The 25,307-nt window shown below is 36.9% G+C and overlaps 1 protein-coding gene across 3 annotated transcripts in view; it reads left to right on the top strand.

Moving 5' to 3' along the window:
• SERPINI2 (serpin family I member 2) overlaps nucleotides 1-25,307 on the top strand; it is a 64,690-nt gene extending 39,383 nt beyond the window's left edge. For 2 of the 3 annotated variants that reach the window (XR_014262616.1, XR_014262618.1), the window contains one exon: nucleotides 669-25,307. The gene's annotated coding sequence lies outside the window, so the exon portion shown is untranslated. The remainder of the gene's footprint in view (nucleotides 1-668) is intronic. The other variant, XR_014262617.1, reaches the window with a different exon arrangement.

Genomic DNA, 25,307 nt, shown 5'->3' with positions numbered 1-25,307 from the left:
AGAAAATGACAGAAAAAAAGCTGGTCTTAGAAGATCTCAACAAGCATTTGTGGAGATTAAAACAGATTTTCTTTTGGATTCTATATACATATTAGATTTGAATTCTTTAGTTTGTCATGGCTTGTATCACATTATTCATATTCTTTGTATCCATGAAACTATACAGAGAAAAATTTCTGGCAATTAAATTTCAATTTTGTAATTAATGATAGCTTATACTTACAGAGGTCCTACTATCACTGAGTAAAGTATATACAGTATCTTACATAATCATCACATTTCTGCCCCACCCTTTGCAAAATGAGAAAATTGAAACCAAAATATTAAGATACTTTGCTCAAGGGCATGCATGGAATGTAAATTTGGTATTTGAACTCTGGTTCTCTGACTCCAGACCTCACGTCTTAATCACTAAGCCAGTAGTTCTCACACTTCAGTGTGCATCAGAATCACCTAGAGGGCTTGTCAAATCACAGATTGCTGGTCCCTACCTCAGGGTAGGTGCGCCACCCTGGGAGGTCTGGATTGGGTCCTAAGTAAGTATTTACATTTCTAACAAGTTTCCAGATGGTGCTGATGCTACTGGTCTGGGAACCATACTTTGAGAACCACTGAAATAAGATAAACTGCTCCTCTTCTACGATTTTTTTTTTTTTTGCTATAATTAGAATGATCCGATAATCAGTACGATTTGAAAGAAGCCACCAGAACACAAGATTTAGTGAAGAAAAAGGCCAATGAGAAAAGATTACATTAAAATCCAAATGAAAGGGGGGCTTCCCTGGTGGTGCAGTTGTTAAGAATCCGCCTGCCACTGCAGGGGACACAGGTTTGAGCCCTGGTCCAGGAAGATCCCACATGCCGCGGAGCAACCAACCCCGTGTGCCACAGCTACTGAGCCTGTGCTCTAGAGCCCACATGCCACAACTACTGAAGGCCGCGCGCCTAGAGCCCGTGCTCCGCCAACAAGAGAAGGCACTGCAATGAGAAGCCTGGGCACCGCAACGAAGAGAAGCCCCCACTCGCGGCAACTAGCGAAAGCCTGCGTGCAGTAACGAAGACCCAACGCAGCCAAAAAAAAAAAAAAAATCCAAATGTAAGGAGGTAAATAAATTACAAAGGTGATGACTCTTCATTGCATGAGGAATAAAACCAAGACTCTGCAGCCAATATTCAAATTCTTTCATAATTTAATCCCAGACTTCTAGACTAAGACTTCTAGACTAGTCTAGCTTCTAGACTAAGCTTCACTCATCTGTGCTTGGTCATCCAGCACCTCTCCGATCTCTCACCTCGGGTGGTGTCTACTAAAGCTGCTTCCTTTGACTGGAAATGCTTTTCTCTTCTGTCTGTCAAAGCTCTAATTGAGCTTCAGGACTTAGTCCAAATATTTCCTTTCCTAAAAATGCCATCCAAGTCTTTCTTGATTTCTACTTCTTCCCTCCAACATTCTCCCCTGTATCATAAGAGTTATTTGAGTTGCTCATATAACAATGGGCCCAGGAAGAGTTGTGTGTTTTTTAATTGCATCGTAATAAAGCCTTATTCACATTTGTTTCTCATAGGACCTAGGACTCTGCTGCATCCTGGCAGTTGCTCAGTGAGGAGCTCATCAAATCGAAGTTATTAAAGAACTTTGTTAGAGTCACCAATTCAGGTATATGTTTGCCTTATCAGACAGTATGAGGACCCCAAAATTGTATATAATTGTGTAAGGTAGACTTTGTTTCAACCATGAATAACAGTGACTCAGAAAATAGTGACTTAAAATAACAAAAGTTCACTGACTGGGGAATGTCAGTCCATGGCTGGTATAGAGGTCCCACGACTATCAGAGACTCAATCTCCCTCAGTAATTCCATCCCTCTGGTGTTGTATCTTAGCTTAGGCTGCTACAACAAAATGCCATAGACTGGGTGGGCTTAACACGGACATTTAATTCTCACAGTTCATGAGGCTGAGAAATGCACAATTAAAGTGTTCCCTTTAGGTAATGTGGCCCTGTTCTCTAACTGCTTTTCAGCAATTTGATAACAATGTGCTGTGATGTTATCTTCATTGTGTTTATTCTGCTTGGGGTTGTTCTTATTGGATTCATAGATTAATAGTTAATATCGGTTTTGGAAATTTTTGGCCATTATTTTTCCAAACATTTTTTCCTCTCCCCACCTCTTCTGGACTTCAATTGCATGTATGGTAACTGCATTGCATCACTCCACAGGACACTGTAGCTTTGTTTATGTTTTTATGTATAACTTGGTTTGTTTGCATAGATTCCATTTTAATGTATTTAAAGTTCATTAATCTTTTCTTCTGTAGGGTCTAATCTTCACTGAATTCCATCTAGTAAAATTTTTATTATATTATATTTTTAGCTCTAGAAGTTTTATTTTTAAAAATCCTTCCATTTTTCTCCAATTTTTTAAAAGTTTTCCTTTAGATCCTTAAATATATTTATAATAGCTATTTTAAGCCCTTGTCAGCTAAATCCATTATCTCTGTTATTTTGGTTGATTTTCCTTTTACTGATGGATCACATTTCTGCTTCTTTGCGTATGTAGTGATTCTGATTAGGTGCTGGTCATTGTTAATGTTTTTATTATGTTGCTGTGATCTGGATTTTGTTGCCTGGCTTTAAAGAGAGCTGAGTTTTATTTTAGCAGCCATAAATTACTTGCAGATCAGTTTGATGTTTTCAAGGCCAAAGACAGAAAATTCAGCTATATACACAAAATGATAACATGAAAGGGAAGAATATGATTTGCATGTAAAAGGGTTAAGTCTTAAAAGAATTGGAAGCTGCTGACATTGCTTTCCCTGCTGATTGTTAAAGTCAACATAAATAGTTACTTATTTAGTTTAATATCCATATTTTCTCATCTTGTCTCCACCTTGGAAAAAAAAATCTAGAATTCAACAGGGAAAAAGTAGATACATGTTTTCCTCCATGTCTTGTGCAATGTTTCACTGCAGTCCAGGTAGGCTACTTCTTAAATTGATTTCCCTGCCCTTAACATCACCTTGAAGTGTTGTACCTGTCCAGAGTGGAGAAAAGAATAAGGAGGTAACTTTCGATATCCTTATAAATATTGAATTTGACATGGAACTAATCATCTGAGAACAGATAGAATATGATTAAGGGAGTTCTACTCTGGTGCATTTTCAAAAGACTGTTAAGAGAGGAAATTGTGTTGGATCAAATTATCTAGAGATTACTGAAGAAAGATAATTTGGGAGTTGGGGTGTTTGAGCTTTCTCAGATGTACCAAATCACAGCATACATTTTCCTTTTAGAGATGTATAGAATTCTGCAATTCGATTTAGACTAGTATATTTATTTATATACTTATTGTACCAGTAGGTTAGGATAAAAAATATATCAAATTGAAAAATGCTAGAATAGTCCAATTCTATATGTGAGCATTCAAAGGAAAAAGGTAATGTTAGTCTTCTAAGACACTTAATAAAGTAAGTTACTAATTTATTCATTCTATCTATTGGACAATGAAAAGTTAACAAACTAGTCCACTATATGGACAGATTATATAAGCTTTTTCAGATTCAATTTAAATTTCACCAAAGTATTTTATGCATTAGCAAATTTATAATAGGAAAGTAATTTTCCCTTCAGAAATTAGTGGTATAAGATGCCACAAATATGTGAATTTTTTTAGTTTAGTTAAAAGCCAAAACAAAAAGATTTACTTTATGTAAAGTATTTAATATTTTATTTTTTGATTGTTAGATTAATATTGTGGTTTTATGGTGTATGGCAGTACTTTTTGAAGTATGGTCTAGGAACTCTTGAAAGTACCTGAGACTCTATGAGTCTGAACTATTTTCATAATAATATTATGAAGGTATTTGCCCATTTCACTCTCAGTCTCTCATGAGCGTGGGCTGGAGTTTCCATAGGCTACATGAAAAATATATGATACTGCAACAGATTGAACGCAGATAGATACGAAACTATAGCTGTCTTCTATTAAACGAGATATAAAAAGGAGATATGAAAAATATAAACACCTGTTACTCTTCCCTGTGACTGTTTTAAAATTTGGAAAATGTAGTTTTTTAAAATAAAGATACATAATTTATGTTAACATGTCATAGGTTTATTATTGCTATTTAAAAATGAACTAATATAAATATTTTTAAAAATTGGTCAATTTTATTCTTTAGTATGAAAAATATTTACCTCTCTGGTGTGCTCAGTGATTTTTAAGTGTGGAAAGATACCCTGAGACCAAAATTCTTGTAAACCCCTAGGGTATATTTACATAGGCCACACTGATAAGAGATGGTTAAAGATTACAAAAACAAAAACAAAAAAATGAGATGACTGATGGGTGGAAGAAGTAGCAGCATAAGTCTGGGAACCAGGAGTGTACGGTACTGTGAGATAGGCACATCATAGAGATAGCTGCATAATGTGGGTAACTATTTCAAGTACTACTGTGCCCCAGCCCCCCAATTTTTTCTCATACCAGAAAAAGAAACAGAATAGCTATAAAATCCTTTACATGACTGCAGGACAGATGGACTGCAGAGCATGACTACAGAGCAGAATATAGCCATAGGAAGGGCAACAGAGAGTTAATGCAATTAAAAAAACTACGTGTGTGTGTGTGTGTGTGTGTGTGTGTGTGTGTGTGTGTGTGTGTGTGTGTGTGTGTATTTTTTCCCCTGAGGAAATAAAACATCATCGAAATTGTTTTGTAGAGAACATGCGTTAAAAGAAGAGCAAGACTCATCTTTATCTACCCAGTGTTTGCAGAGTTCTTTACAGGGTAAATTAGAAATTCAAGTAATGTTTAGTCAAGGCTCTCTGGCTACAGAAACCTACCATGCTGAAACAGGAAAGAGGATTTATTTGAGGATATAGGGGTATTTTGATTACCAAGGGAGAAACTGCAACCAAGTTTCAGGAAGGACAAGAAACTGGAAGTAACCAACATCAAGTGTTCAGGAGATTATTAAAGCATTACCCTTTTTTTTTTGGAACACTATGGTTTCTCATCTTTGCTTCTCTTTGGGATCCTGATAAATTCATTTGTCTCTGTAGATCAGCTTTTTTTGCTGCTTTATGCATATGGTTAAGTATGAAGTAAGTTCCCACGTAAGTTTCCACATTTACAAGCCAACCCACCAGCAGAGGCTGGCTGGCATCACTGAATTACAGTTCCAGATTATTCCAGCTTGCAATAATCTGATTAGCCCAATTTGGGTTATATGTTCAGCCCTGATTAACATAGTTATTGCTTACAGGTATTTAGGGGCTGATGTTCATGAAGGAATATAAATTAGGTCTCAGAGAAGTGCCTTGAGAGCTGGACAAACACTGCCTTTCACTAGAAATAAGAGATATGTAATTATATGCTACAGATTTCTACTTATATCTAAGTAACTTAGTTACCCTACCCAGAGTCTCAGTCAATCATGATATCAGCACATAATCACTACAGTTCTAGTAACTGGCATAAACCACTTTATTTACATATCATTGTAGGTGTCTGTTTTGGTGTAAGTCCCCTGGACAGTTCTCTTTATGAAGTTTGGGCCTCCCTAAGCAATTGCTATGTTATAATGAACTTTCTCTCTTTGGGCACCAGACTCTCACCTAAATTAATCAGAACCTATATATAAATGGGGGCTGATGCAACCTGAGAAAATAACTGGCGATATCTGTAAGTCTGAAATGGGAGCCTGCGGTTGACTTTTAGCATTGGGATCCATTTTTAAAGGGTTCTGTCCAGAACGCTGTTTGTCAGAGTGCCTCATCACTGTGGGTGATGTTAGAATTACACCCAGTTGCACTCATAAAATGGAAGGCCTAAATGCCATCCCACCCTTACAGCCTAAGTCAGCAGGACATGAACAATTTGGTCTGACATGCAACCATGGGCTTCTCCTGGAAGAGCCAAAAAACTGTTTATGAATGCGATCTACTCCTGTTCAATGCTGCCTAGAGAATGCTGAAAAAATGTAACACCCAAATCTCTTCCTTGGCCATGCACTGTCTTTGATTCCTCTAGTTAAAGGGAGAAATTGGAAGTGGTATTCAGCCCTGCCTGTGTCTTATCAGTGCTGTCTTACACATGTCCCTGTGTAAGTACCCACTTAATTAAAGGGGAAAAAAATCATTTCTATAGCTCTATACTTGGGACTAAAAGTTAGATCTTAATTAGACTAATTTAGTAACTAGGGCAATATGACATATGCTGTAGCAATAGTTCTTTTTGTAAACAATTCTAAAATTCTCATTTCCAATGCTTATCATAGCTCTGCCCCAAATTATTTCTTCCTAGTCTTTCACCAATCTTGGGAACCTGATTTGATGTGATCAATCCCCATGCCATTGTATAACATAGCTCACAACTGATATACTCAAAAGGATCCTTTCCCAAATGTTGAAATCAGGTGGCTGTATTAGGAAACAGGACCAGAACCCAACTTCCAAATCTTCTCCTGGCTGCCTACTGCTACCCTAGATTCACAATTAGTCCCAGGCAAGAGAGTTTGGGTCCCCTGTTATAAACCTCCTTTGACCAAGGAGCTAAAAATCTGCAAAACCAAGGGAATGAGTCCATCCAGAGCTTGGAACTCTCTCTTTTAGATCTTTTAGATCATGCTTTGGATACCTGAAATCCTAGAATTCACTTCCCAAGCAGTCCCAAGCCTTCTTTCACCATTAGTGTAGGGCACTCCCAAGAGTTTGTTCTCTCTAGGAATTGCTGCACAGCTAGAGGGACCATCTTGAGACCCAAGAAAGGGCCAAAGGACTGGTATTTGCAGGGTGGTAGATGGAGCTTGGACTTACAGGTTGGGATGGACATGCAACCACACTCCTTCCAGAGTGAGCCAGAGGCAGGGTGAAAGAGAAAAGAGTGGGTTACTTCCTTCTGGGGATGAGGGGCTGGCTGTCTTTATGCTGCCATATTTTGCTAAAGGAACCCAATTAATTCAAGAATTCTAAATTCAAATCTGGCCTTCCAGGTTATTTTGAAGTTTTATTTATTAAGGTAAGAGAATAGACATATTTCCTTTAAATTTTTGGCTGGATTTATAACTTTTAAATACTTAGACATATGGTATGTGGGCCTCCATTTGACTCTTCCCAATGACTTGCAAATATTAGCGGTCAGCATGCCCAGATTCTTAGGAGTTTCCAGACCAGGAAAATGCAAATGCTTTATTAATAATGACCTTTTGCCTTAACTCTAAAGTATTTTTTTCATAGGCTGAACTGGACAGAGGGAGACAAAAATGAAATCCTCTGATTTATGATAGGGCAGTTTCAACTGGAATCAGATCAGGCAGAGCAGCTTGTTTATATCTCTCCCAAGCCCAGAGCTACCTATCATGCCTTTTATATTCAATCTTCAAAAGCAAGGGAAGGTGAATCTAAAAGAATACCTGACAAAGAAGAGTGAAGGAGAAAGGGAACACTCTAAGACTCAGAGAACAGTAGACTAAGACCATCCTGTATCTTAGATTTATCCTGGGTCCTAAGAGACATTTTCTCTGTCTACACTTGGCTCTGATTTCTTAGTGAAGAGGCATTGAAAATTACCGTCAAGATATTATTTGTATTTCTTGGGCGTATATTAAGTCAAAAAAACTATAGGTTGAGTACATTCTTCCATGCCTTATTTTGCTGTTATTATCAAGTCCAGAACAAAAATCAGTTTCCAGGCTTGTTATAGATGGGTACCTAGACTTGGCAGACCAAATATACAACTGAAGCTAAGATTATTGTGTAGAGCAGATTAAGAAATGCTCTCAAACAGTGTCCTTTAGAGAATAATGCTTAAATGAGGTCAGTGTTGCCCAGGTGTGCCCTAACTTATCCAAACACAGCGTTTGATGAGGCACCAGGGAGAGCCATGATTGCTTTAATACAGCATCCAAACAGTGACATGAATGCTAAAGATTCAAATTTCTTATTATCTTTCATCTGGTAAATTAATTCCACAGTATTTTTTTAATTAAGCCTATAGGTATCTCACCATTCCTGTAATTTTGTGACACGTAATATTAAAGCACAGTTCAGAGGTCAATAAAGTTAGCAATGTCAGTATTACTGCTGATCTTCTGATGAGCTGCCGCATTTTCTGGCAGGTCAAAATGTGGATGCATTAGCCATATGGTCTTTTTTTTTGGCTTGATATTATATCCATCAATGTAGCAGTAGTGGTGCTCATAAAGCCTAACCTTTGCAGGGCTCACCCTGTGTGTAAGTAGGTTAAGTGGCTGCCAATGTGGCAGGACTTTAGAGGCTGTAAACCCTTCCTATTCCCAATATTTTTAAACATCTTTTCTATACAAACATCTATTCTATACCTACCATTGTACTAAAACCTGTGCTAAATGCTAGAGCTAGAAAGACATAGTTTTTTCCTTCAAATCTTTAGTGCTGGGAGAGTAGCGGACACGGTTGACTTGCTAAGGCGTGGAGAATTCTTGTAGTAGAGGCGCTATTTGTCATTAAGTAAATAGGTCTCTGGGCCACCTGTGTCAAAAATGCAAACGTGGGAGATGAAACTCACTGCTCTATTAACATCTGTATTAGTTAAGTAACGGCTAAATTGCTATTTAAAAAAAGTAGGTCCTAAATACAATGACTTTAAAAGATCTGTCAGTTCCTAGGAAATGTCTTCATCTCTGCAGTAAAAGCTGAATTGCCGACAAGTCCATGTTCTGGCTGAAGGCAAGGGAAAAGAGCAGATGTCTAAGACAGGCAATTTTCTTTTAAACCAGTGAGGTAGAAATTGCACTTATCACTTCCATGCACCGTCCCTTGATGATAACTAAGTCACATCCCAGCTGCAAAGGAATCTGGAAAATATAGTCTCTAGCTAGATAGCCACATATCCAGTTTGAACCCTATTACTATGGAAAAATAGGAGTATGGATTTTGATAGACCAGTAGCAGTATCTACCATAGAATCATTCAAAACATTTTCTGCATAATTAATTCAATAAAGTAACTATTGCTTAGTGAAAACTTGAAAGTATGGGACATACGACAGGAATATTTTTAATGCGGAGAGAGTGAATAAGCCCTCTGCAGGCTACTTGGGCCTGATTATGAGTTGAGTATGGAGATGAATTTACAGTTGCCTAAAATAAGCTTGGAGGAGAATATGGTAGCCAAAGATAAACTTGGAGGCACTATGAGGGACTGGGGCACAGTGGAGATGTTACACTGAGCTGGTGGTAAGACCAGGTCAAGATCTTCCCAGAACCGTCTGAGAGCATATCAGTAATTATAACACTCGGATATTGTTTTCATAAACCATATTGCACCTCTATTTGCCTCTCTGATTGGAAAAGTCATGTAGATACAGACATTACCTTTGGGCATTCCTTCTATATAAAAATGTTTTAGCATTAATTTTAGGAAAAACTATTTTAAATTAATGTATTACACTTGAGAGATTTCATACTCTTTCTTTCTGGTATCGTTATTTGGATTTTGTTAGAAAAATTTAAAAAATATAGTGAAGGTTGTACGTTTATACTCATGCATCTGAAGTTTTTGAAATGCTTGATGCTGCTGGGATTCTGTAGTTATGTGATGATCTGGCGCCACCCAGCAGACCAAGTAAACATTGACGTAGTGGCCACTTAGGGCAGAGAGTGGAGCGAACAGGCAAAAGGTGCTCCTAGTGGTGGACTGAATGGGAAAGCTTCCAGCTTCGCAAGCAATAGCCTCTCCTCCCAGTTCCTGTGTCAGTAGGCAGACAGGCCATTCAGGAACTACTAGGAGAAAACTGATCTCTTGAGTTAGATTATTATTTTTCAAATGCTAAGTCCTACCCACAAAATTCAAACTTTTCCACCTTGCACAATTTCCATTCCTTGCCTTCTTTTCAGGAATAATGTTAGGGCTTAGTTCTTGGTTGCCACTCCTCAAGGTCCTTCCCTCTCCCTTCTCCTTCCTTCCTAGAGATCACAGTAGAACAACTGAGAGAGCTCACTAATCTGCAGTGAAATCTGAAGTGTAAAACCTTTTCCTAGATATATCCATGGTGCTCACGTTGAGGACTATCCTAAGAAACATCTTATTAATGGGCCTATAGTTTAGATTTCCCTTAACATTTACATCTTTTGCATACACACTTCCAATCTCATGAGCTCCCTGGAAGGTGTCTCCATTGTATAAATTACTAAGAAAGATGTGTTAAACTTTTCCACTGTCGGGAAAAATGTAAGTTGGCTTTTGCCCAAATTGCCTTTAAGCGTTTATTGATATTCTTCTTTATAAATGTATGCCTTTCTTAGACCCTTCACACAGAAGTGGTGCTCATAAAAGCATATTATTAAGGGCTAATTATCTCTGAAGATGTCACTTAGGTTGCAAATCAACATAACATAAAGGGAGCTATGATAGTCTCTTTTCCAGTTGGGAAGAGTTTATTGGTTGCTCAAGTTGGAGAAAGCGCTTACTGCATCTTTCTCATCATAGGCTTTTTCTTTTGTAACATCTTTATTGGAGTGTAATTGCTTTACAATGGTGTGTTAGTTTCTGCTATATAACAAAGTGAATCAACTATACGTAAACATATATCCCCGTATCTCCTCCCTCTTGCGTCTCCCTCACATCCTCCCTATCCCACCCCTCTAGGTGGGCAAAAAGCACCGAGCTGATCTCCCTGTGCTACATCATAGGCTTTTTAATTGTTGGTGACAACGACTCACTGAAATGTCCTCTTCAATTACTAATTTCAGGTCAGGAGTTCCCATTCAGTTTAAAAGTCAAGTTCAGGAAAGAAAAACCTATATTGATTTTTTCTTCACCTTCATCTCTCATTCAGTCTGCAATTCAGTGCAGTCAGTTTTCCATCCCACCTCTTCATGAAAATATCCTATTAGAGTTCAGGAGCAATCTTCTATTCCCCAAGTGCAATGAATGTGCTTCAGTCTTCATTCTCTTGCAGCATTTAGCTCCCTTGGACACTATCCTCATCTCGAATTAATCTCTTTCCTTGTTTATTTTTTGTGACATAGTTTTTCTGGTCATCATCTCATTCTTTCCTTCTCAGTCTCCCTCTCAGGGTCCTTATCCTTTGTCTACCTTTTCTATGACAGAGTTCAAGAGTTCTGTATCATCTACCTTTTCTCATTGGGTTATTTCAACAATTCCAATGACTTCAGTCACTGCCACTGTCTCTAACTTGATCTTTTTCCTATTCTCGAGACACATAACCGGTACTCTATAAATGGCAATTATTGTCCCTGTGCTGTATTAACAAAACAGTTGTTGTGATGAAGTATTCACAAGATACTTATTGAGTGAGTGACTGAATGAATGATTTCATGAGTGAGTGAATGAACAACAGCTTTCGTGATTTAATCAAACTTTCAGCAGCTTTAGCTTTTACGTGGATTATCTCTGTAAATTACCTTTTCTTGTATCTGATATTTGCCCATTCTCATCAGTTTAACAATGGCTCTTAATTATCTACTCCCGTACAAGGTTTGGAATGAAGCCACATTGGCCTACGATAATACCCTGCCTATTTAAGAACAATATATTTCTGGTGTCTCACATGTCCTTAAATTTTGCTAAAAGGTTGCAAATATCAGATATCTAAAACTAAACTTTCTTTCATGTGCTATCACAATTCTTTAGACAAAAAAGAGAAGGATTTAGAGTAAATACCAACCAGCAGTGATTATAAACACTCATTAAATTTTTATATATTTGATTTGTACATATTACATAATAAATTCACTAGATATAGAAAATATTTCTTAGCCAATACAACATACATATCACAATTTATGGCCTGTAATTTTAAAGTTCATAAAAATCCAGACAATATTTTTCTGAAGGAGGGGGATTTTTATTTTCCACAGTACAAGCATATTATTGACTATGTTATCCAGTCCTTCAGAGAATCTTATTCCTTTTTATGTTTGTTGTAGACTGACAATAGTATATCTGACATTTCAAGATAAAATAAATTTGCATTTCACAGTGATAGTCAAATTATCCCTTTTTTGCTGTGATAAAATATTGAAAAGGGAAAAAAAAAACCCTAGTAAGACGTCCTTACACATCTATACATTTCTGAAACATAAACAAAATGAAGAATTTGAGAGCCCACGAATCAATTTTCCATTGTAGAGGTCCATTATGTGTTATCTTGCTTGACTGAAAGGCTCTATGACTGAGCAAGAATTAGAACTCATTCATTTTTTTCATCTTGTAGCACACCCATGAAATAAAGTGCAAGGGTGAAATGGGCCCACTCCCAACAATGTGGATTTTTCTGTTGCACATCCGGATGCCACCAGCCCGAAAGTGCTTTGTTCCTTTTCTCCCCAACCCCTCTGCTTGACTGTCCTCATCTGAAACTTGCAAGTTGCTGAGCTTAAACTCATTCTCATTTTACATACAAACACCACCTTCTTTTTTGCCAGTGAGTTTAAGTTTAGTATTTAGAAAACCGCATAAGATTTTTCCCCCCAAAGGCTGCTGATTCAGCAGGGCATTTTTCCTTTTGAAAGGCAAAACCATTTTGAGTGAAAGTTCTCCTAAAGATGATTTGTTTTTTCTTAGCCTTATAAGTTCTGTCATGGTCTGCATTTTTCTCAGCATAAAAGGCTCCCTCCTGCCTTTCCCTTTTATTTATTGTCTGCTGTACTAACAATAGTTTTTTTGGTAGCAGGGCAATTTCTTACCTTCTGACTTCTTGCTGGTCAACACAACTCTCCACTTTGACATGTTACATTTGGGAATGAAATATTAATATATGAGACTAGGCAGTGTTTCAAGGAAGATAAAGTAAGGAAATAACACGTATCTGATAATTTTCTCATGACATGGAAAAGGAAAAGTGTGTGTGTGTGTGTGTGTTTGTGCACATGTGCGCGTGCGCACTTATGTTGGAATGGGATGGGAGTAATTTATTTATTTTCATGGGTCATCCATACAGTAGCTATGAGGTGACTTGTGTATCTTTGCAAGCCTGGGGCAGTGCTCTTCCTCAGTCAAATGAAACTTAGCAATTCAACTGGTGACTGAAGAAAAAACCTGAAAAATGCAAAGAAATTGAAATGAGGGAAGTCAAGTGAGATGTAGAAGAAAGAGTTTATGGAAAGGAGCCTGATTTCTACCACCAAGAATCTCTGTGCTTAACGAATATCTCAACATTTCTGCAGGCGAGTAGCTGAGTTCTTCATGTTTATAAATGAGATATTCAAGGATTTAATGATTAAGAAAGAGAAAAAAACAGGTAGGCAGTGCCATGCTTACCATATGAGACTAGGGCACATCGCCTTTCTCCCTGGTCTTTCCTCTCCAGTGACAGCAACCAAATCTGACATTGTGGTGGTATTTTATTTAAGTCCTGCGAAAAGCAGAGACAAATCGTGATCGTTTAAGTTCTCTGAGGTCGTTTTGATATATCTCAGTCTTCCTTACCCTTTGCTCTTCAAAAGAAAAGGGCACAAAAAATTTGCTAATGTAATTTTTCCAATTAAAGTGTTCATTGACAAAACTTTAAGACTTTAGTGTACCATGATCGTTGTGTTTATTTTGCAAGGACTTTGTCATTTGCACACTCTCAGTCATAAATCATAAATATTTATAACATGCCCAGGCATTCATGGCCTGTTTCAACAAAACAAAACAAAACAAAATGAGCTACTACTTCTTAAGATAGGTCACATCTAGGTATAAAAATATAACAAAATTCTCTAGGTTTGTGAATCTCAATTTTACCTACCTTTTGAAAGTTATGAGTCCATTTGGATACCACTTTGATATATAAATAAATACACACACACACACACACACACACACGCACAATATTTCTTTTCTATACACATAAAACACATTTCAAATGTGACCTAGTTAAGATTCTCATGGAACTTCCTAATGGCATATTTTTTCAAATTTTGGTTCGTGATCTATCTGCATCAGAATTATCTAGATCAGGGTTTCCTAAACTCTGTGTGATGAAGGTCCTTTTTTTCCTTAATCTGTGGAGGACTGACATTTTTGTTCTATGCTCTGCGCAATGAGACAAGTTCACTAATCGTGGGGATTGGGTGTTGCAGCAATGTCAGATGGTTTAGAAAGTTTCTAGTCCCTTCCTCTCATTATCTGTGCTTCTTTCTTCCAGTACTGGTAACAAACAGTTTGCTAGTTCACACTGGTCCTTTGAGTCACACTGAATTAGCAGGCTTGGGAAAGTCCTAAGTAGTCAGGTCCTCATGAGATGAGCCTTAGAGAGTGACTAAGCCCCAGGTGATATGAATGCACTCTAAAATTTAAGTACTATTGCTTTCAGATAAATCTAGATATTGTCATTGCTCTTAATCACAAACTCAGGGAACCTAATAGCAATTATAATAGTTTATAGAGCAAAAGGATTTGTAACAGGGAATTTTCTGCACAGCCAAGCACGTGGTCTCTCTCCCGCAGCCACTTTAACTCTCTAACAGTGTCCAGGCACTGCATTTATCTTGTATCATCTGAAGACCCCTATTCTCTCTGTCCATTAGACACATTTCGTCTTTTTTTTCTTCCTTGTCTTTCAAAGCATTGCATGGGATGATTCATCTGTCCCGTTTCTGCATTTCTTTCATTTATTTTTCCCTGCTAATTCTGGATATTAGCCTGGCTCTAAGTTCAACCTTATCTCTGTTGTATATTTTGACACATAATTTCTCCTTCAGTGATTTTATCCGTCGTGGTGACTTCCCTGTATCCCCTCTATATGAACAATCTTAGTTTCTCCAATTTTTTTTTTTTTGAGGAGATTTAACTTTATTTTTTTTTTAATGTTTTAATTTTTATTATTTATTTCTTTATTTGGTTGCACTGGGTCTTAGTTGCAGCAGGCGGGCTCCTTAGTTGCAGCTCACTGGCTCCTTAGTTGTGGCATGCGAACTCTTAGTTGTGGCATGCATGTGGGATCTAGTTCCCTGACCAGGGATCGAACCTGGGCCCCCTGCACTGGGAGTGTGGAGTCTTAACCACTGTACCACCAGGGGAAGTCCCACTAGTTTCTCCAATTTTAATCCAGTGTTCTTTCCACTATTTCACTCTACCTATAAGATTATCATCCTTAAAACTCTTTTTTTCCTCTCATTTCTATCTCTGCCAATGCTAACAGCCTTCTGCCTCATGCCTTGAAAATGGCCACATGAGCTACTTTCCATACAATTCCCTTACATGTCATTCAGGTACACTTTAAAGTGAATGTTGTCCCCTGGATTTGTGTACCGTAGTAGTCCCCGTTCTTTCAATCACTCAAGTTTACAGTCGTGCAGACAGACTTTGTTTCCAGGGTCATTTATTTATTCATTCAACAACAGAACCCAGTTGGGAGCAGCTGACGTGGACCGGGGAAATGCCTCTGTGGCAGTCGGCTCCACTGCATTTAGTGGAGTGTAGAGAGCAAAGCTGGACCTGAGGGCAAGCAGGCCCAGGGTCAGCACACTAGTTGAGATACATTCAGAGACCGCAGTTTTGCATGGACTAAATTGGGCTCTATTAAGGAGAAATTTTGCCAGAAGAATAAGGAATTCCGTAATCATGCCGCGGCAACTATCTTCCTTTTCAGGTGATCCCTGACGAAGATATGAAGAAGGCAAAGCAAAACAAAGAAATACCTTATTTTAATTGAGGTTTGGACTCAGGCCTTAAAGTAGAACTTTAATGAGAGTGAATCAAGCAATAAGGCTCCTTATATACCAAGTAAGCCAAACCCTCAAACCAAAGCAGGCCACGTGGCTTTCTCTCTTAACTCCATACTTTTGCCTTCACACCTCCAAACTGGTAATTTATGATGTGTGTGGGCTGAAAGGCAAAATGGGCCAGAATCAAATAGAGAGAGATATAAGGAAAAGGAAAAAAAGTGTGCACCCTGATATGGTGAAGCTGGTTTAAGTTGCCTCTTGGGTGAGCCTCAGGCCAGGCCAGTACATGTAGACTTCACACTTATGTGGGAAAGGCAGGATGAGAAGGATGGCAGGGTCATGGTGAGGGAGAAGGAGCTGGTGCTCTCCTAGTGCAGCCTGTACTGAGTGGAGGAGAAGGGAGAAGGTGGGACCACGTAAAGCAAGCTGGTGACGTTTTAGCCATTTCAAAGCCTCTTAAAACATGACCCAAGTTGGTCTTCTATACCCTGGAGTTGGGAAAGGAGGTGCAGCTCTTTCTCCATCCCAGAGCAAAGGGGGCAGGGAGAAAAATGAGGCATGGTGCCTGCTCTGAGGAAGCTCAGGGCCACATGTGAATGGAGGAAACCAACACGTAATTTTTCCTATTTCTTTCTACAGTGTCTGGCATGGGTGTGGTATGAGCTCTAAAAATGCCACTCATAGGTTAATTGATGTCATAAAAATAAGAATGTAAAAACCTTACTACTTTTGAATATTTATTACTGTAGAAGCACATATGTCATGCTCTCCAGACCAAATATTAACCTGGAATTGGATGCTTTTATTTTCTAGGTATGTCTTTGTCCACATTACTTTGAGCAAAGGTGTCCAGCACATAGCATCCGTGTGTATCATCACAAAACTCACCAATTACAGTGCTTGCTGCTGTTTCATGTATGCGATCTTGTCTTTCCAACTCTTTGACTGAAAGACCAATGATAGAATGCATTACCCTTTGAAACTGAGAAATGAAATATTTCCTGCCATATCAATAAACAAAGGATATCACAGTCATCAACGATTGCAGCCCTCCAACGTGAGGCGAGGAAACTCAGGGCTGAAAAGAATCCCTGCCATCTAGCAGCCATCAGACTGCAGCCACTCCCCGTGGTGAGCCCTGAGGAAACTCAGGGTGTGTCAGGATACTGGCCCCAGAGAGCTGAGGTGCATATCAGAGGAATGATTTCAGTGAGCCAAGGCTCTTGCATCTTCCCATACATAGGAAAGCGCTAAATTCCTTAACTTGAGATATCTGGTTTTCTTCAATTAACAATAATTTTTGACGTTCCCAACTACCTGTCCTTTGTTGAAAAACTCCTATATATCCCGGCTCCACCACTCACCTCGAGCAGTTTCTCAGAGTTATCTGAAACGCTCTCTCCAGGGCTGCAGTCTTCATTTTGCCCCCCAAAAACTTAACTCACAGCTCTCACGTAGTGCATGTATTTTTTTTTAAGTCAACAAAATGTTAAAGGGTATTGAATGTCTCAGTGATACTTAACATTGTATAGGAGTTTGGAGAAAAGTTGCTTAGAAACAGTTTCCTAGGTTTTTATTTCTGATCATAACAATATCCTTGTATTTATTACAGAATACAGATTCTCAGGTCTCCTGGAGATTCTGATTCACTAGATCTGATGTGGGACTAGGAAACTGGAGATTTTAACAAACACCCCAAGTGAGTCTTATGATCAAGAAACACACCTCTAAGATGTCTTTCACTCTAATATTCTATAATTCTATTGTAATCACCTGCACCATGAGGAATGTATCTTTAATGGCTGTATCAGAGTTGACATTGCACTGAAAACAGAAAGGGTGTTCAGTGTTGATTTAATTGTTCATTGATGAACATTTTGACAGACTCCCAGCCTTGAATTCATATGCATAGTTTACAGCCAGTGGTCTTTTGGATAATGACTTGGAAGTGTGAATATGTTGTTAGAAACAAGGTTATTGTGATTTTCAAAACATTTCACAGCTTACAAAGTATTTTCATTATTTGCTCTCTTGAGAACTTCATCACAACCATCATGATGAAGTTGTTAAAGCACTATTATTGATATTTTACAAATGTGAAACTCATGGATGTCAAGAACCTGCCCCTTTTTTACTCAGCTACTATGTATGGAATTAAGATTCAAATTCAGATCTCAGGATTCTTTATGATCTTTCCATGGTGCCAGGCTGCTTTCTAACACTAGTAATCCTGCCTATACTTACTGTATACCCAGCAAAAGAAAATTCACAAACTTATTCCTGCATAAAAAGACCAGTACTACTGGTGAAATCAGCTAGGACCAAAATTGTTAACTATTATATACAAACTGTGAGAACAAAAGCAGAATATTCAAGAACATTATCTTTTCCTAAGAAAGAATTTAGTAATTCCTAACAAATCAAAGAAAATACTTATCTAGAACAATATGTAAATTCCCATATCTCATCATTTTCCCACTACAATCTTGACCTTCATTCTTCTAAATGGCATAAGTAGCTGGTGCATTTTTGAGAGGGTTGGGGAATGAACCCTAGGGAGTAAGTGAGAAAATTTTAGTTCTTCCTTCAGAAGATGAATGAATGGAATTGGAGGGATAATTGAGTCACAGGCCAGTTTTCATATGCCTCTATTTCCTCCCATGGCTCAAGACTGAGAACTAACTGAGGCCAAGTCCCCATCTTCTTTGTTCTTCCCTCAGGGTGGTGCTTTCACATGTGATCCTTGGACCATTGCAGGTACCTGTGAAATTCTTGAGATCCACCTCTTACGGCTGAATCAGAATTTCTAAGATTGGGTCCTTGATATTAATGCACACTTAAGTCCGAAATTCTGCCAGAGAGAGATTAACCTGATTGTGTATGCAGGTACAAAAGTTTTTTTGAGAGCTTGTTCCTCAAGAATACTTAAAACTTCTGGCAACTTTCTGTAGCATGTATTAGAATGGGTGAACATTAATGAAACCTTGCATATTTGGTGCACGTAGCTCAGAGGAGTTGGAATATCAGATGTTTACCTGTCTTTTTTTGATGGCAGAAAAAACATGAGTTTGAGAGGTGAAAAGACAGAGCAGCATTTTTTTTTTTTACCAAGCCAATTGTTATTTTCTATTTAATCTCATTAATCTGCATATTTTTTGGAAAATAGGCAACTATATTCTTTGACAGGATTATTAAATTCTAAATTGCATGTGACTTGTATTAGACACAATCAGAAAAGAGAATAATGCCTAAACCAATAATCTCCAAACAATTTCCAGTTGGAATAAAATATTTTTTAGGTCTTCAAATAGCAAATATTGCTTAGCCATAAGCTATATGAAGACTGGAGAAAAAGTTAAAAAGACACAGTTGAGAAATACTTCGAAATGTTAAGCTATAGTACAACTCCACCCAATGGATTTCTGTTGAATTTCACTTGTGCTGAGAAACACTATGTTTTTTAGATGCCATCTGAATTTATATTTGATCACAATTATGTGAAAATTAAATGATTAGTGATATGGATAGAGAAAGGGCTGGAAAAAATACATCCAGATATAAACAGATTTGATATGTGTGGAAAATTTGGAGTGAATATATTTTCTATTTTTAAAAGTTTCTACATCTTCACCTATCTGTCTATATCTATGTATATTTATGTAAACTTAATAGTGAAAAAGGTCAATAAAATTCACTAAAAGAAACATTTTACAAACTGCTAATGGGCAGTTTTTTGGGGCCCATAGTTTACATGATAAACAGGTTATACTGCTTAGCTCTTACATCATGTTTTTAATTGGTTGTGACTTGTAATGCAATAGTTCAATAAAGACAGAAGTGAGGGAATTGCATTTTACTTCCACCTTCTCCATTAATTTGGTTTTCTCTTATAGGTAAATAATTTAATATCTCTACTTCAGTTTCCTCTTCAGTGAAATGAGGACAACCACATTAGCTATCTTTTTTTTAACTCATTGCCTTTGACAAATTTTAATATTATTTATTAAACTTTAGCATCAAGAATTAATTGAGGCAATGACTGGAAAGAATTGCAAGTATATGAAGAAAATATTCATTAATATTCTGTAAGGTAGTATCTTTATTTCTTGGAGCAGTTTAGAAATACTAGCAACCTGATACTTTTTGAAAACTAAACCCAAATAAATGATGCTAAAAAAAACCCCCAAGATTGTGATAAAATCAATAAGAATGAATAAAATGAGTGGCAGTGGAGATTCATTTAGTTGAGCATAAGAAATACTTGGATATACTTCTTGAATCAGTTAAAACTTAAGCTGCTACAGTAATCTGATAGACCAGTTCCTGACTATTGTTACAGTAAAATAAATTTTCTACCCCAAGGACAGATCCTTACCACAAAGTTAGATTTAATTTACTTGAGGAGGGAGGAAAATAGTGCTCTATGTCCTTCTATAAAGTTGATTTTCAAAAATTTTATATCAAGTCAGTTATGGAACTTATTAAAATGAAGATTCTAGGAGAGAGATTCAATAAATCCAAGGTGGAGCCCCAAAATCTGTATTGGAAAAAATAAGAAGGACCTGTGGTGATCCTGATGTAAAAGGTCCTCAGAACTTAATAAAAGAAACACCAGGTCTACAACTTCCTGACTTCATAGTGAATTTTTGTCAATATGCAAATTTTTTTACTCGTTGCCTTTGACAAATTTTAATATTATTTATTAAATCTGGCCATCTGATCCTGAAAATAAAAACTTAAGCTGCTAAAAATAAATTCAAATATAGTGGCTTAAATAGGAAAGAAGTTAGTTTTTCCTTTTATAGAAGAGTCTGTCTGGGGATGGGCATCCAGACTGGAGATTCACTCACATTCTGTTGGTAAGAATTTAGTCATACAGCCACACCTACCTTTTAGAGAGGCTGGGAAATGTAATCCTTAAGTAGTTTACTATATTACCAGGTAAAAGAATTTTTTGTTTTGTTTTGTTTTAGGCTAACTAGCATTCTGCTAGTGATAGTTATATTTAGCTTGGGCTCTGAAAGCAGTTGGTGAAATCATTGCATCATCAGATAGAAACCATATCTTACACTTACTCCCTAGGGACTCTTATCTCATCCCATTGCTTTAAATTCCATCCATATGTTGATGACGCCCAAATTTATATTTTCAGCTTTAATCAGTGCTGGAAATATATCAGAGTGTTATAGTGAACAGTTTACTCATCCATCCACTTAAATGTCAAATCAGATAATGGCACCAACAGCCATCCAAAATCTAGAAGCCAGATGAGATTTCTCCCCTTCACATGAAGACAATCCCTGACATTTCCATCTTGACTTTCTTCCACTGTAATAGAAACCCTGAGTTTTAGACAGAAACCTGGTCTCCCAGATACAGACTATATTTCCAGGTTCCCTCACAGCCAGGTGTTGTCACATGACCAAGCCCTGTTTAATGGGATATAGACGGAAGGCATACATGCAGTTTCCAGGTCATGCCCATAAAAGAAGTGGTGGTAAATTGAACTCTCATACTTTCACATAAGTATTTATAGTAACTTTATTTGTAAGAGACAAAAACTAGATACAATTAAATATCCATTAAAAGGTGAGTGTATAAACAAATTGTGGTATATCTATCCAGTGAAATAGTTCTCAGCAACAGAAGGGAACAAATTGCTGATACACACATCAACATGGAAAAATTTCAAAAACATTATGCTGAGTGAAAGAAGATTTACACAAAAGAGTACAAACTTTATGTTTATGTTTATAATAAATTCTAAAACAGGAAAAATTATTCCACAGTGGAAGATAGCAGATCAGTGGTTGTTTGGGGGTATTAATTGCAAAGAGGCAAGCAGGAACTTTTTGGGGATGATATATATTTTCTCTATCTTGATTTTAGTGGTAATTACATATACACATTTGTTAAAACTCATTGGCTGTAAACTTAAAATGTGTGTAATCTATTGTATTACATTTTAAGTATATATCTCAATAATTTGAGTGAAAGAAAAGATGACCTTATTTACAGTAGAGACCAAATGGTAACAATTAAAAATCAATCATGTTGAAAAGAAGCACTTAGCAGAACTAGAAATACAAATGGCCATTAGAAAATGTTAAAACTCACTATGAAGTAAATGCAAATTTAAGATTTGCAAATTTTTATGATTGTCTCATATGAACTATTAAAAAAACAAACAGACGATTCTGGTTTCTGGTCTGGTGAGCTTCTACTGGCAAGAAGGTTGGAAGTCACCATTCAGTCCTAACAACAAGTAAAAAGCTGAATAAACTGAAAAATCAACAGTGCTTCTTAGATCCACAAGAGAAGTGAGGTCGCAGGGCCAACCACTGCCTCCAAATTATAGAGACCCACAGGCAAAATACAGAGAATCACAACTTTCTGGACCAGAAACATCCTGGGGAACCAGTGCCAGGGTCAAGAAACCTGAACTGTAATTGAAGAATTGAAAGAGGTGCAGTGTAGACAACTTAGAAAGTTAAAAACTCCAGAAGGACCCAGTCATTGGAGGGACCACACACTTTTGTGTGTTTTGCCCCCTGAAATTCTACCACGTTCTCACAGTGAATATTGGAGGAAAACACTTCATGCTTTTGGCAAGGGGAGGGGAAAAAGTTGTTTTTAAATATACCAGAGCTTTCTGTTCTTCTTCAGAAGATCCACCCTTAGGAAAAATTATTTAATCAGAGTCTAACCTGCTGGGGTTTTAGCAGAGCCTAACTGGCCTGGGAGAAGGGAAACACCCAACTCCAGCTTGCTTTAGTCATTCTGTCCCAGCTGAAGGGGAGGTGGAACAACTGAGAAGCATATGGGAAGATCACAGTCCAGAGGCTCAGGCTCACTAAAGGACTGAGACCTAGTCATAAAATGAATATTTCCCCTCTTCCCACACCTTTCAGTACACTACTAAAGGCCTACTTACACCAGTTCCTTTTACCGAGTGCATCATGTCCAGCTATCAGGGAAAACATTACAAGACATACTAAAAGGCAAAAAGCATAGTTCAAGGAGACAAAGCAAGCATCAGAACCAGACCCAGATATGTCAGGGATGTTGGAATTATCAGTTCCGAGGATTTAAAGCATGACTGATATGCTGAGAGCTTTAATGGATAAAGAAGACATCATGCAAGAACAGATGGGCAATGTAAGCAGAGAGATGGATATTCTAAGAAAGAATCAAGGAGAAATGCTAGGAATCAAAAACACTGGGACAGAAATGAAGAATGCCTTTTATAGACTTATTAGTGGACTGCACATGGCTGAAGAAGGAGTCTCTGAACAGGAGGATATCTCAATAAGAACCTCCAAAATTGAAAAACAAATAGATTAAAGCCTAAAAAAACCCAGAATATCCAAGTGCTATGGGACAACTACAGAAGGTGTAACATACATGCACTGGGAATACCAAAAGGAGAAGGAAGAGGGAAATATTTGAAACAATAATGACTGAGAATTTGCCCAAATAAATGTCAGACACCAAACTACAGATCTAGGAAGGTCAGAGAAGATGAAGCAGAATAAATGCCAAAATCTTTACCTAGGCATATCATTCTCAAATTATAAAAAAATCAAATATAAAGAAGCCAGAGGGTGAAACACCTTACCTAGAGAGGAGTAAAGACTGATTTCTGCTTAGAAATCATGTGAGCCAGGAGAGAGTGGAATGAAATATTTAAAGTGTTGAGAAAAAAATCCCACTGACCTAGAATTCTGGAACTTAAGAGTTAACATAGAATTATCCTTCAGGAGGGAAGGAGGAGTAAAGAATATTTCAGATAAACAAAAATTGAGGAATTTGTTTCTAGTAGACTTTCTTGAAAGAAATGTTTTTAAAAAGTTCTTTAGAGAGAAGGAAAATGGTATAGGTCAGAAACAGATCTACACGAAGAAAGGAAGAACACTGGAGAAAGAATAAGTGAAGATAAAAGAAAAACTTTTATGTTTCTTATTCTCAATTGAGCTAACACACAACAGTTTGTTCAAAATGATAATAGCAACAATGTATTCAATATTGTATATATATATATTCATAGGTATATATAATGAAGTGAATGATAGCAGTGATATAATGGAGGTGAGGGGAGAATTAGGATTATTTTGTTATTATAAGGTACTCACACTATCTGTGAAGCAGTTTAGTGTTATTTGAAAGTGGACTTGGATTAGTTCTAAATGTATATGATAAATACTAGGACTACAACTAAAAAGCATTTTAAAAAAGGTAAACTAACATACTAAGAGAAGAGAGAAAATGGAATCATGTAAAGTACTCAATTAAAACCAGAAAAAGTAGAAAAAAGTGGAAGATAAAAATAACAACAAAGAACAAGAGCAAAAAAAAAGAAAAAAGTAACAAATTTGTAGACATTAATTTAACTATATCAATAATTATTTGGAATACCAATAGTCTAAATGGACCAATTAAAAGAGTGTCAGCATGGATCAAAAACCAAAATCCAACTATACATTGTCTAAAAGAAACTCACTTTAAAATAAAGACCCATATACAAAAAAGTAAAAGGATGGAGAAATATAAACCATGCTAACACTAATCAAAAGAAAGCAGAAGTAATATTAATTTCAGACAGAGCAGACTTCAGAGCAAGGAAAGTTATCAGGAATAAAGAGGGACATTGCCTTATGATAAAGGGATCAGTTCTCCAAGAAGACATAACAATTCTTAATATTTATATATTATATTTAACAACAGTGTTCAAATATGTGAGGCAAAAACTGGAAGAATGGCAAGCAGAAATATATAAGTTCATTATTATAGTTGGAGACTTCAACACTCCTCTATCGGAAATGGACAAGTCCAAAAGGCAGAAAATCAGTAAGGACAGAGTTGAACTCATCAATGCCATCAATCAACTGGATATAAAGGACATCAATAGACTACTTTATCCAACAAGAGCAGAATATACATTCTTATAAAGCTTACATGGATTTTCACCAAGATAGACCACATTCTAGGCCATAAAACACACAGTAACAAAAAGAATAGAAATCATATAGTGTCTGCTCTCAGATCATAATGAAACTAAACTAGAAATCAATAACAGGATGATTGCTGGAAAGTCTCCAAATACTTGAAGATTAAACAACACACTTCTAAATAACACAAGGGTCAAAGAGGAAATATAAGAGAAATGAAAAAATATTTTGAACGAAATAAAAAAGACACAATTTATCAATATTTGTGTGACAGTGAAAGCAGTGCTAAGGGGGAAAATTTATAGTATTGGATACATACATTAGAAGAAAAGATCTAAAATCAACCACCTAAGTTTCTACCTTAGAAAACTAGAAAAATAAGATAAAATTAAATCCAAAGTTAGCAGAAGAAAAGAAATAAGAAGAATTAGAGCAGAAATCAATAATATTGAAAACAGGAAATCAATAGAGAAAATAAATGAAACCAATAGCTGGTTCTTTGAAATGATCAATAAAATCAATAAGCCTCTATCCAAGCCACCTAAGGCAAAATGAGAGAACAACTCTATGTCCACAGATTTGATAACCTAGATGAAACTGACTGATTTCTTGAAAGATAAAATTTACCAACACATATGAAGAGATAGACTATCTGAACAGGCCTATATCTATTAAATAAACTGAACCAATAATTAATAA

Source organism: Balaenoptera physalus (assembly GCF_965194825.1).
Source record: "Balaenoptera physalus genome assembly, chromosome: 4".
Taxonomy (NCBI): domain Eukaryota; kingdom Metazoa; phylum Chordata; class Mammalia; order Artiodactyla; family Balaenopteridae; genus Balaenoptera; species Balaenoptera physalus.
Note: the sequence above shows the minus strand (reverse complement) of the source record. Positions and strands in the feature narration are given on the sequence as shown.